Source organism: Mixophyes fleayi, unplaced genomic scaffold (assembly GCF_038048845.1).
Source record: "Mixophyes fleayi isolate aMixFle1 unplaced genomic scaffold, aMixFle1.hap1 Scaffold_26, whole genome shotgun sequence".
NCBI classification, from domain to species: domain Eukaryota; kingdom Metazoa; phylum Chordata; class Amphibia; order Anura; family Limnodynastidae; genus Mixophyes; species Mixophyes fleayi.
The window spans coordinates 493,304-507,562 of record NW_027446695.1 but is presented as its reverse complement, the minus strand read 5'-3'; the positions used below and the strand labels follow the sequence as shown (position 1 = coordinate 507,562).

The following is a 14,259-nucleotide window of genomic DNA, read 5'->3' as shown; positions in this document are numbered from 1 at the left end:
TTAAGATGCTGGTTGAGGAATATCATAAGCTTGTCTGAAGAGGTGAGTTTTCAGTGAACGCTTGAAGGTTTGGAGACTAGAGGAAAGTCTTACTGTGCGAGGGAGGGAATTCCACAAAGTTGGTGCAGCCCGAAAAAAGTCCTGTAACCGGGAATGGGAGAAAGTGATGAGAGTGGAAGAGAGACGCAGATCTTATGCAGATCGGAGGTGTCGAGTTGGGAGAAATTTTGAGACAAGTGAGGAGATGTAAGTCGGTGCAATTTTGTTGATGGCTTTGTATGTCAGTAGAAGAAGTTTATACTGCATTTGTTGAAATACAGGCACCCAATGTAGAGACTGACAGAGTGGCTCAGCAGAGAAAGAACGATTTGCAAGGAAAATAGCCGCTGCGTGCAAAATAGATTGTAGGGGTTCGAGTTTGGCTTTGGGAAGACCAGTAAGGAGGGAATTGCAAAATTCGATGCAGGAGATGATAAGTGCATGAATTAAGGTTTTTGCAGTGTCCTGTGTGAGTGTTACATGCTTCTCAGGCTAGGTACACACTGGAAAATTGTCCGACCAATCTGTTATCTACAACGATTGTACCTACAACTTAATGTCCAATCGGTCAGTCGATTCATGCATACACACTACACACGATTTACCTTCAGATCTGTGCTCTTCAGCTGGTCCTATAGTCGTTTAGAGAATGACAGTGCAACACTCACTCATTCGTTCATTCCTTTCACACTGATTAACCGCCTTGTTATAACTATCCACATGTCATAACAAATTTCGTTAGCTTCTGTGACTCTGAAACGAAATATTCAGTCTCAGAATGAACAAACAAAATATTCCATCTACAGCACTCTCTATATTTAGACATCGAGATATGTCAATTGCCGGCATCGGCTGAGAAGACCATGACTCTGTGAACTCTATGGAGACCGTGAACATCTGTGCATACACACTGCAGAATCGGAAGATGACTGGAACGAGATTATCAAACATGCCGACCAACCAAATGAAACGACAATCGGTACTTTGGGACGACTGTAGTTCATTATGTAAGTATACACAAAAACACGATATATGACCAAACGGTCGTATATGGGCTGATTGGCCCGAAGATTGGCTGAAAAACTTCCAGTGTGTACCTAGCCTTAGCTGAAAGGGAGGGTTCCAAATTTTGATAAGCCCCCAGTTCATAGGTTGTATGTCTCCCCCTTTGGTGTTTAGGTGAAGAACCTTCCCTTAAAATCGTCCTGGATGTCCCTTATTACAAGCAAAAATCAAAGAATTTTTATATTCCCTGAGCCTCCTCAAACTTTCCTCTGCACAATCAGACTTTTTGAATAAATATATTTTGGCAGATGAAATTAAACAGACCATTAAAGAACTTAAAAGTGCTTCACCTGGTCCCGATGGATACACGGCCGTGTACTATTAATAATCCTATAAATTATCTGCTGCCCTCATGCCCATTCTGCTGGGACTCTTCAATTCTATCTTCCGTGGCTCTAAATTCGATTCAGTCACCACTTGCTCTGAAATTGCTGTTGGACTCAAATTACCATGCTGGGGGACTTTATAGTAGGGAGAAGTTCTAATCTAAAAGATCAAGCTGAATGTCCAATCAGATGCCACAATCACAACACACCTTCCCCAATGCACATTTGAATTTCTTCTACCTTTATCTACAGAGCCTCTAAAGGGCTGTACAAATACCACTAAGTGACACTAATATGTGTTTGGTCCAGGGTAATAATTACTGACAGCGCAAAGGTGTCCTCTCCTGGGGACCAGAGTTTGAAGAAGAGCGTTGTTCAGCTCAAGAATGTAAGACAGTTGTTGCAGTGTAACATGTGTTAAATATGATTTTTTGTTAAGGCCTCATAAGGCCTTTGTTCAGCCATTTTATTGTAACTTGTATAGAAATATTATTTGCTAGAAGAGATTATTCATTTTTCTGTTAACTTGCAGTTTTGCAATATGTGAGCCTATGGCCTTGAAGTTGAACTAATAGGGAACACCTGAAGAATGTAACCAGTTATGAAAACAATAATGAGCTTCATATCCAGCTGGTAGTATGGGAGCTGTATCCATGGTGTTACACATAGCATATCTCCAACTCCCCTTGAGATAAGAAATAATAGGCTCATCTGTCCTTAGAAGGGGGAGAAAAGTAAACACCTCAAGAATACGTGAGAAAGTTAATCAGTAGCGCTTCTCATAAACTAGTGGTATAAACTATTGTATGCATATGACGTAGGATTCATTTATACAGTAGCCTATAAAAACCTGTATCTTTGTATCAATAAACTAGAGAATATTCCTTGTATACAGAACTTGGTCTGTGTCAATTCTCTCCAGCTGATTGAAGCGCTTCCAGATATACTTGACACCACAGGCAGACTTGGGTCAGAATTTTAGATCTAACAACTTGGAGGTCGCCACAGAGATTCGCTGTCCAGCAGGCTACAAGACAGACAACGGAGGTTTCCCAGCACATTGAACCCCAACATCCGCGGTCAGTAGATTTCTACTCGTTGGTCTTCCTAGTCTGGGTCACCTCATGTCTGTCTGAGGCACCTGACACGCGAATTTGTGAGTCTCAAGTATCATCTGATTAATATAATACAGTATTAACCCAATTTGTTTACTGTAATTGTATTGTTGATTAGATTTTTGAAAGATGATTGAATTTTGAGTGCATGTGTTTGTACCTATGTATGATGTATAAAGCATAAAAGTCACATAAGACATTGAGAAAAGAAGCATGTAATGGAATAGAGGGATTTAGAGAGTTATTGTTTTGAACATTGAGTGAACATTTTAGACACCATCCCCAGAGGTATATCAAAGAAGGGAGATTCTGTAATCTGCCCAAATTGTGTAAGAGAGATTTCCAAAAGACCTTCGTCCCAGATACTGTCAAAGAAGCTATTTAGCACGGACATCCAGTACAAGGAGTCCACAGAACGGGACGTCCAGTGCAAGGACAACCCACAGAAACTAGATAAGAGTCCCGATTTGGACTCAACAGAATACTGTCAATACGAGTAATATAGATAGTAAACAAATGACAGCAGCTCCCTCATAGATATGATGCACAAAGACTTAAGGAAATGGGGGAGTAGAAGGTCTGCAGGGAATTTTTCAAGAAAGCGGGGATAGCCAAAGATATGTGTGGATGGAGAAATAAAGGTGTTGCAAGTGGTAATGTGACAAGAACAAAGGGGTATTGAGATCAAACCCCAAGAGATTGTTTGAGGTGGCACAGGAAAGTTAAGAGATCTGAAAAGTCGAAATATATGTGGATATGCTAAATGCATCGGAAGCTGAATAATGAATCAAGTAGGTTGTATATTATAAATGTATGTTTGATCCTGTGCAGCCGAATAAGTGAAATGTGCCCCTCCCTTATTCTGTGTAAATGATTTCAGTGTGTTGAGATAAGAAGCACACTGTTTTTTGTTTTTTGACAATGTATGTAAAATTGAAAAAATGTGTCCGGAGTGCTGATTGATGATAACATGTTGAAGCTAACTTGTATTTAGTGTAATGCTGGGACTTGTAGTTCCACAGCAGTAGGCTGGAAGATGTCAGTTAAGTTTTCTTTCTCTGTATGTGAGTTTTGTCTCCGTCTTACTGCGTGTGAGAGAGATCCGTGATAATTCACATTGTTTGTTCTCTGTCTTAGTGCTCTATAAGGGAGATGTTTGATTTACTTTAAATCAAAATGTTTGTCTGTCTTGTCCGTTTTTTACAAGAGACATGTTTCAAGGTTGAAAAAGTTGTACATTCATTGCTTAATGATAAGCTTTTAAAAAAAAAAAAGAGATACAAAAGAAGTTTTAAAATGTTTGGTCCGATTGCACGGACAAGATTGTAAATAATGTACATTATCACTATAAGTACTAGTGTCAGAACAAAGCTGGCTGGGATCCAACAAGCCGTTTCTGTATTTGAACAAAATAATTTTGTTTCTGAAGTTCAGAAATATAGCTTTCTCTTTAATGAAGTTGAGAATTGTGGGAGTGAGCTTACATGCTGTTTTTATCTGTGTTAAAATGGCGCTGATGAATGTTCTCAGAAATCAGGAGGGTTTGTTATGCCTTTAAAGAAATGTTACGAGATAAAATGTTGTCTGTGAGCGAGACTTAAGTGAATATATTTTTACTTTGAACACGAAAATCACAGAATCTAGAAATATGTGTGAATATTTGGTCACGGGAGAGAGATTTTGTTGAGAAAATGTTGAATGATTTACAGACACAATGTATTGTGTCTAACGAGAGTACTCTGATTTATGAGACAGTGCTGCTTTTAAAATGGTTGAATACTTGGAACCAAGATTCCAGATTGAATGTTTCTAAACCCGGAAATTTAATTAGTGTCATTTAAAAGGGCTGTACTAAGAGATGATAAGAAAGGAGTGGCTTTGAACACTCACCCAGGTCTCGTCACTTTGACATTCTCTATTTGTGAAATTAGGGACTGCCCCTTTGAGGAAATCAAGGCATGGAACGCATAGCGTCACAGTTAAGCTTTTAGCAGCTGTTCACTGGTTACCTGATAACAGTATACACGCATGTTACAGTTACAGTAATTCCTAGTAAATAAATGTTAATCTCTATGCAAAAGTTTTTTTATTCACAGGTCTCCAGCTGCAAAGACCCATTAGGCAATCCAGATTGCATTGATTTAACTTCCAATGCACCATCTTTGCACCACAACAAACATAAGTATAAACTAATGAAGGATTTAAATAACGTAAACTCTTCTGAGTAATGATTACCTTGTTTTGGAAAGAGATATTAGAGTTTATGTGCTATTCGCATAGCAAATGCATGAACTAGGTGGTTTTTCTGTATGTGCAGAAAGCAAAAGGTTTTTATTTGTATCCTCATTACAGTTTTGAGTAAATCAGTGTTTGTAAAGACATTTACTGCCCTTATTTACTGTGCTATAATTGTCATATACTGTAAATAATTCTTTTTATTGTGGGTATGGTAATGCATTGATGGGAATTCTATATTTTTACAGAAATGAAAAAGATTTAAGACTTTAAGAGCAATTGTATGTGCTCCTGCATTAGCACTTCTGGATCATAGCAAGCCATTTATACTCTCCTCTGAGCAGAACCAAATGTTTAACCAATTTTAAGCTGAAATAACTTCAGCGCCAGCACTGGCTTTGCCAGATTATGACAAGCCTTTCACATTATTTTGTTATGAAGTCAGTGCACATGTACAAGGAGTACTGACACAAATACATGGTCGCAAGCTAAGGTCACTTGCATACTACTCTGCTTTAGTGCTTGAAAAGAGTATAGATATTGTGCTAGGACACCCAGTTACCTTAACGGTATCGTACGTTGTGACAGAAACCAAGCACAAGCAAAACATTTGTTACCGGCCAGATTTACTAAGTATGAAGATATACAGCACAAAGGACATTCCCTCCTATTGTGAAATGAGTGACATATAACACTTGCCGAGCGCACTGTGTATTTTCTTCCTCCCTTTCCTTTTTTATTAGAAGAAAAAAAAAAAAAAAAGGAAGCACAAGAGGCCCCAGAGCCTCTCATGTTCACAGATATATGTTAAGACCTTCAGACAAGGGGAATCTGAGTAAACTGTATTTTAAGTTTTTTAAAGGTCCAAGGGAGACCAGAGAGGGGAGTTCATTGATATTAGCAGGAGGAATATAGATTGCACGTTATTTTCCTTTGCTGTGCGCTGTAGATGTGTACTAGACTAGAAAGGAAAGCCAAGTTTGGAAGAACCAGACTCAGGCCCATAGTAATGTATAGATCATTATACATAATTAGAAAATTCTAATATGAAAGTTTAACCCAACCAAATAAAGAAAAGAGCAACCCATGACTACAGGGGTTTACAGCCAATGCAGGAATGTGTTTGTGAGTATTGTGGCCCAACACATTATTATATACACTAATAGAACTGATGATGTGGCTTATTAACAGGTTATTTAAGCTAAGTGTTTCTCTTCCAGAAGAATTAAAGTTACCACATCTGTCTTAACCGTTGTACTGTACACTCCATCTAATGAGTGTAAACTTTGTGGAACTCAGAAACCAAGAACCTTTTCCTTGGATTCCACATGCTCCTTACTGAAGCCTATCCTAATGAAGTAGCACTGCTTACTCCCAGTAACGTTACACTTAAGCAGTGCACAATGTTGAATCCTGCTGCCTTATTGCAGCAAGTTTCAAAAGATGGGAGAAGTACCTGTATATATTGGGGTTACCCTAGGGATTTGGGGGAATTCCATTCCAGCTTGAACAGAAAGAAAGAAAAAAAAAAATGCAAACAAAATTTTTCTGAACATGATTGCATAGAACTAATGAAACAAGAATCTTTGGTTTTATCTCACATTAAAGATAAACCATTACCAGATGCAGACATCACTCTTTTTGTAGATGGTTCACACTATCACATAGATCCTGTCCCGTATACAGGGTGTGCTGTAACCACACACACAGAAATAGTGATTCAACAGACTCTACCGAGTCACATGTCAGCACAAGAAGCTGAACTAAAGGCCCTGACACTTGCATGCATATATGAAAAAGGACAAAGAGTAAATATTTACACTGATTCAAGTTATGCATTTGTAATTGCGCATGATTATGGCCCTGTATGGAAAAGTAGGGACCTTATGGGTTCAGCAAGCAAACCAGTCAATATGATGAACATACCAGGGCACTGTTCACTGCATTCCAGCTGTCCTCCAAACAGTGATGAAGGTGAAGACACACACAGAGATACTACCCCCGAAGCTAAGTGAAATAGACCAGGCCGCACGAGAAGCCGCCATAGCCCCAGTACCCCAAGGGGAGTCTATTTACATGGTGACCCCCTGACCCCTGTTTGACCAGAGCACACTCCAACTTATGGAAAGACAAGCAACAGAAAATAAGAAAAAGACTTGGGCAATACATGGAGCACTAGAAGTGCAAGGAGTGGTGTAAAGGTCAGCGTTTGTGTCTGCCAAAAGTAGTTTATCCCATTATGGCCAATATAGCACACGAGAAAGTGCATCTGGGAAAAGATGCTATGGTTGTACTCACTAGCAGCTTATGGATAGTACCAGGGTTCGCCCAAGCAGCACAGTCGTTAGTGGCAGAATGCCTAGTCTGTGCACAAAGTAACCCGAGTAAGTCTGTCCTATGGAAAAGCACACCCCAGACATAATATCCCTATAAGAGGATACAGATAGACTTTATAACTTCCCAAATGCTCGGGCTTTGAGAATGTGCTTGTCTGTGTCAACTTCTTTAGTCACTGGCTGGAGACATGGCTGTATAGAAAAGCAAATGCTAAAGCATTAGCCAAGAAAATTGCGAATGAGGTAATCTAATGATATGGTGTACCAGAGGTCATTGTAAGTGACAGAGGGATACACTTTACGGGGCAAGGATTCCAGAAACTATCACACCCCCTACAGATCCCAAAGTTCAGGATGTATGGAGCGCCTTAATGGTACACTGAAATTGAAAATGCAGAAAATAATGGCTGAAACAGGTCTGCCATGGATCTCATGTTTACCTGCACTCAGTAAAAAAATACTGCTAGGAAAGACACAGGTTTAACACCATATGAGATATTGTTTGGCACAGCAAACAGAACAGGCTGTTATTTTCCATAGCAACTACACCATGTATATAGTGATTTGTTGAATTATGTTGCCTTATTATAGAAACAACTAACTGAAATACATGGTCAAATATTCTCCTCCATTGCAAACCCTAATTTTGATACAGGTACCCATAAACTGCACCCTGGGGGGCTGGGTGGTCGTGAGAAAGCACATCAGGAGAAGTCTTGAACCCAGATACAAGGGTCCTTATCAAGTCCTGTTGACGACTCCCATGGCAGTGAAAGTACAGGAAAGAGACACCTGGATTCACGCATAACACTGCAAAGTCTTCAAATCAGGGGAGTCTTGTTCTGATAAATAGAAATGACTGTCTCATTGTATTGATATGTCTTGCCAGAATAATTGTGACTGAAGTAGGGATTAAGGCCTCCCTAACCCAGTATGAAACAGACAGTTAAGTGACATATTGCCTATGCCACTGTGAGAAACATATGGGAAGGAGTGCTCAACAATTTGCACTCATAGTAGAGTAAACTCTGAAAATGTTTTTGTGCAGATGCATAACCTCATTGATAAAGTTGTCAGTAATGATTCATGTTGGATATTGGAAATATTGGCATTAGTAGCAAATGGTTTTGCAATCCTGTTGATCGTATAGGTGATAATGAAACTAAATATATGGCTGATTAAGAAGTTACTGACACTTGATTGTTGTCTCTCCAAAAAGGGAACCACTGAAAATCCCGAACCTCTGATGATCACAGAAATTACTTCTGAAACCTGACCAGACTATGAGTGTCATGAATTATTTGGACTAGCAAAGCCAAAGAACTGCAGAGTTTGCAACAAGAAACTACTAAAGATTGAACAAAGGACATGCAAGGCCTGCAGAACTACTATAGACTCATTAACTACCTTCTAAGAAACCATCTTTTCTAGACATGGACATTTGCCAAAATGCATCTCCTCATAAATCAAGTTAGGACAGGGAGGATCACAGGCTTATTAGTGGGGGATGAGTTGACAGATTCCTAAGGGGACCAACTCTATGCATGTGGCCTCCTGCATGTGTATAAGTACCTGCTTATTAAGAATGTGGTTCTATAGATAGGATTAGGTAGGTAGGAGGAGAAAGGGTCGAAAATTGAATAAAAGATGGGAAATGTTAAATATGATTTTTTGTTAAGGCCTCATAAGGCCTTTGTTCAGCCATTTTATTGTAACTTGTATAGAAATATTATTTGCTAGAAGAGATTATTCATTTTTCTGTTAACTTGCAGTTTTGCAATATGTGAGCCTATGGCCTTGAAGTTGAACTAATAGGGAACACCTGAAGAATGTAACCAGTTATGAAAACAATAATGAGCTTCATATCCAGCTGGTAGTATGGGAGCTGTATCCATGGTGTTGCACATAGCATATCTCCAACTCCCCTTGAGATAAGAAATAATAGGCTCATCTGTCCTTAGAAGGGGGAGAAAAGTAAACACCTCAAGAATACGTGAGAAAGTTAATCAGTAGCGCTTCTCATAAACTAGTGGTATAAACTATTGTATGCATATGACGTAGGATTCATTTATACAGTAGCCTATAAAAACCTGTATCTTTGTATCAATAAACTAGAGAATATTCCTTGTATACAGAACTTGGTCTGTGTCAATTCTCTCCAGCTGATTGAAGCGCTTCCAGATATACTTGACACCACAGGCAGACTTGGGTCAGAATTTTAGATCTAACACATGGTTTTGCCAAAGTGCAAATTTGTTCCTTTTTTGCTCCTAAATCTAAATTAGGCCCTTAGTGTGCATTACCATTGTTTGCTTTGTTTTTAATATTATGATATATTAAGTTTAGGTATAAGGTCTAATAGCTGTAACTCTACGGAGGTTCCTCGGCAGAGGAACATGACCTTTGGGGTGTCATGTTCCTCCAACGATCTCTGTGGCTTCTTTCAAAAATTTATAATGTTAAATTGTGACACTTGAAATAAAGTCATGGCCATAAATGAGGGACAAACAGGCAGTATTTAGGGGGCAGGAGTTGAAATTAATTAAGATGGCAGTCCAACTGGGATAGTGGCAGATTTGAAGTGACGTTTCACACTTGTCCTGTAAAAGTACGCATATTTGGCATCCCTTTATCCATGAGAAATAGCTAATTAAAGTCTGGCATAACTTAGTGTTGGTCCACTAACTGTATGACGCTAACTTTTGGTGAAAGCCCTAACAAACAAAAAAAATTTGCTTGTCAGGGGAGGTGCTGGGCTCTAAAAAGACTCGGGTACCAACCCCAGAAAACCTCCAGTCATAAAGGGGTTACAGTACAACTAAACCCAAAAGTTATATTTTCATATGTGAAGCGTAAAATGTAAACTTCACAGTAACGTATCTGTGCCCTGACATTCCACTGAAATTATGTTTAAAAGTAAAGTATTTTTGGATTTTAAATATAGTGTAACTATATGGCTGTTAAAAAAAAAAAAGACCACTCTTGCTATAAGTTTGTTACACACCAAGAGCAGTATTCACGATGGGCAAGACTATTTTAAAGACACCGAGGCGTATATTTACTAAACTGCGGGTTTGAAAGAGTGGAGATGTTGCCTATAGCAACCAATCAGATTCTAGCTGTCATTTTGTAGAATGTACTAAATAAATGATAACTCACAGGGACACTATTTGGGCAAGGTCATAGTAGAGTCTGCAGCTAACTGAAATTAAATATATTTCATGAGTGTTTTATCAAAGCTAAGCAGCACATTCCCACTTTTGACCATACTTGGCAATTCACATAGTCCGATGTTTGGGACCACATCATCTCCTCGCCAGGGTAAAATAAATAACATAGACAATAGTCTCCTGTGGCAACAGGAAGTAACACCTTGTACCACATCTAAGTTTGCATTACCTATAGATTGGCTGGAGCTCACTATGCTCTATAAGGGCCATGTAATTTGCTATTGGCAAAACACACATAACATCAGTATCAAGCTATCCTATAGCCTATGGTAAACTCCGATGGGTTGGTATCATAAGTCCTGACATTAAATTGTTTCAAAACTCTTTTCAACTCTGCAAATTGTGACAATTGGAACTGCTGGTGGCTATGCTGGAATTCATCAGGAAGTGCAGACTAAGTGATGTAACTATTGACATCATTCAGATCATACTTACCAACTTTTGCAGCCAGCTGTTCGGGAGGGGGGCTCCATCTTGGGGGCGTGGCCACGTGAATCACGCCATTGGGCCACGTCCCCTGACAATATTTGCCCATTTCAGCGTATCGGTGGGTGGGGGCGAGCCAGGATGTTGCGTTCAGCCCCGCCCCCACCCGCTTTACAAACGAGGTTAGCTGGAACCCGGGATGTTGCCCTGCTCTCCCGGGAGTCCGGGAGAGCTCCCAAAAATTCAGGATTCCGGGAGAGTAGGCAACTATGATTCAGATTGCTTCCTATTAGCAGACAGCCCTAAATAGTAGTAGTATCTTGGAGACATGCAGTTGTGAGTACAGTAAGTGAATGCAATGAATGATAACACCCAGGGCTGCCACCAGAAATTGCGGGGCTCAGTACAATTTTTACAGGCAGGGCCCCCCTCCGTCCTTCTCTCACCCCACCTTCATTTTTAAATTATTTTCTACCCAACATTTGTCTTTTCCCCCATTCTCTACAGTCACCCCCATCCCTGGTTCCATCTAACCCCTGCAGTAGTTTACTTACCTCTCTGCATCTTCTTGCTGTCTCCTTTTGGCTCCTCTCTATTGACAGCCCTGTGACGCTATTAATTAATCTCTGGCCGGGCTTCCGTATCCTTAATTACGCACAGAGGTCTCTCCCCACACCAACTCTCACATCTCAGACACAGCTGCTGCCTACATAGGCGCCCGGTACCCCTTAAATCACTGCTGAGGCATCTGCCCCTAATAAACTTGTTTGGGGCCAGGGTTGGTGGGGCCCCACTCTACTATTAGGTCCCATACAGCTGTACTCCCTGTACCTCCCTGATGGCAGCCCTGATAACACCACCGAACACCATAAATTTAATTTCGTGTGGAATTATGTAAATAAAAGAACCCAAAAAACTCTCCAGTAAGCTTCTCAATTAGATGAATGAATATTTCTAAAGTACGGTCTATGTGCTACATTCTCACATAATCCTTCATTGTACCTTCCCTTGTCTATAAGTATGACAAAAAATGTAAGTTGTCAGGTCTGCTCTTTGGCCGAATTATCTGTCTTTCATTTGTACTAAAAGAACAAGTCACACCCATTTGTGTCACATAACTCATTTCAAAAGCATTCCATGACGGAATGCGTAAATATCAATCAAAGCAACACACAAATTAATATAAAGATCACATACAAGCCAGCAAAGTGAAACAGAGGCCTCTTGTTTCACACAATAGAGCTGCTCTGTGCTATAGTACATCAAATTCTGACAAAGCAATAGACCAAGAGGATCGTTCCTAACAGTGGTATTTAAAAAGCCAATTTATTAAAGACAAAGCATATGTGGTATATGTGTGCCAATTGCCAACTATAGAAAGTTGAGTCCTATCTTGTGCCAGTTACAGAATATGAAATCATATATGTTGACAAGAATAATTTGGTGAGCCGCTTTTGTTTTCCCACACGTACGCTGTCATTACAAACATCCCCTATGGCGTATGTTGCACTCTACTTCCTGCATTCAGTTGCGATTGGTGGGAGAGATGCACACCTTCTCTACACAGTGCAGGTGAGGTGTAATATTACACTGATAGGACTGATCTGCAGAATCCAGCGTACAGTACGAGCTGTAATCAATGCCAGCCGAACAAAACCTGTACCTCTTTCTTGTTAACAAAAATAATAAGTTGTACTTTATTTAGGAATGCTCTTTATGGCTGTCAATCAACGTAAGGACCCACTATAATAAGTGTGTGTTAGACTAATTCCGCTGTGTACTAGTCCAGCGATGGTAAATGCTTGTTGGCCGTAGTCAGTGCACCGTGCAGAGTTTCACCTATACAAAATAAACCGGAAAAAAATCTAGCAATAGTGCTAAGCCATTAAATAATAATCGATGCATTAATGTAAAGTAACCATTCAATATATTAAAGCGTCCACAATTGAGTGCAAGTCTTTTCTATAGGTGAAGCAGAATTTTTGCTTTTCCCAAGTGTCTCCAGGTGAACAGATTCTGAAAGTAATAAAAATACTACACAGCGGAAGTACCGTTGAAATGAGGTAGGAATTACCAAGCATACACATTCAAATGGAGAAAACCTGTTCAAATATAAAACAATTTTATTAAACCACTTTTCCCCCAAAGGGAACAATATGACTAAAACTGACGGATGGGCATTGCAAAGTCTCTAGAAGATGTAAATACCCAGGTTATAGAGTCCTTTGATGGGATGTCCACACGATATGATGTCCTTAGTTCACGACCAACTAACGCGTTTCAACCTATTTAATGTCTTTGTCAAGGTGACATCAATAAATCGGAACGCGTTAGCTGGTCATGAACTAAGGACATCACATCTGTGCAGCCATGTGTTAAACACACTGACATCTGTAAACACACATCACGCCTGTCAGAAGCCAACTCATCACCGACTAACCAACCACCGACTAACCAACGATACTGACAAATTACTCTGCAGTTTCAGGTGCAGAACTCAAAGTAGAAGCAGCATTTGTAATGCATTGGGGGCAGGGTGACTGAAATCAAGAGCTGACGCCCTACTCAATCTGATAAGTGTTCTTGCTACATATATATGTGCATTGCAGTGGTGACGGGATAGGGGTCTGAGTTTTACTTCAATTTTTTCTTAGACAGTTGAGCGTTTGCCTTGTTGTTTACTGATTGGCTTTGGCAAATCTGGTGTCATCCAAGTATCGCTCACCAGACTGGATAATTCAGGTGGCGGGCACTGGGCGTAGAAGACACCCGTTATGTCAAAATATTACAGCAGTGTGAGCTTAAGTTGGCCACTTCCCCGAATGTCTGGTTCCACCAAACTTTACCAGAGAATCCTGTTGACAGATGACCACTCGGCAGGCAAAGGCCATTGTATGGTGTGATCCGGCGACCCCATGTGACATAGCTGCACCCCTGTGTTGCGTTACCAACCACAGCGGCGCACTCAATCCACATTCACGCATTTTGAGGGGGGAGTATGTCATTATTTACACACAGGGCACCCAGACTGAGAAAAAACTCCCCTCAAAGTGAACCGGTCACCTACATAGAGAGTGTAGGCTGCCATTTTGTGGGCGGGGCCAGTATCGCTTGGCTAGGAACCAGTGACATCATTGAGGCTCTGTCTGACCGATAGGAATGAGGTACTGGTTCCTAGTGATACATTCTCAGGACTATTGGTATAGTAGTAAATAATCTCACTTTTGGGTTACTCCTGGTCTCGTAGTACGAGATGTTCTTCCGCCTATATAAAAAAAATATCATTATGGGAGAGTCAAAACAGGAAAATGTTCTGCAAACATCTAGTGGTGAGTAAACAAGTCTGCAAAACAGGAGGGTTTGATGAGGTAGAGTTTTAGTGAAGGACTGGTTGTTACATGCTCTATTATTTCTGACACAATAAAACAACTAAGGATTTCATTATAACTAACATTCAGCATTTTACATGGTATTGGTTCAAAAATGA

General features: G+C 40.1%; 1 long non-coding RNA gene across 1 annotated transcript; it reads left to right on the top strand.

Annotated features, from left to right (window-relative positions):
* The first annotated feature begins 1,846 nt into the window (after nucleotides 1–1,846).
* LOC142125334 (uncharacterized) lies at nucleotides 1,847–9,253 on the top strand. The gene is made up of 2 exons (XR_012684856.1): nucleotides 1,847–5,273; nucleotides 5,987–9,253. It is a non-coding gene; the product is annotated as an uncharacterized LOC142125334 (long non-coding RNA).
* Nucleotides 9,254–14,259: the final 5,006 nt, after the last annotated feature.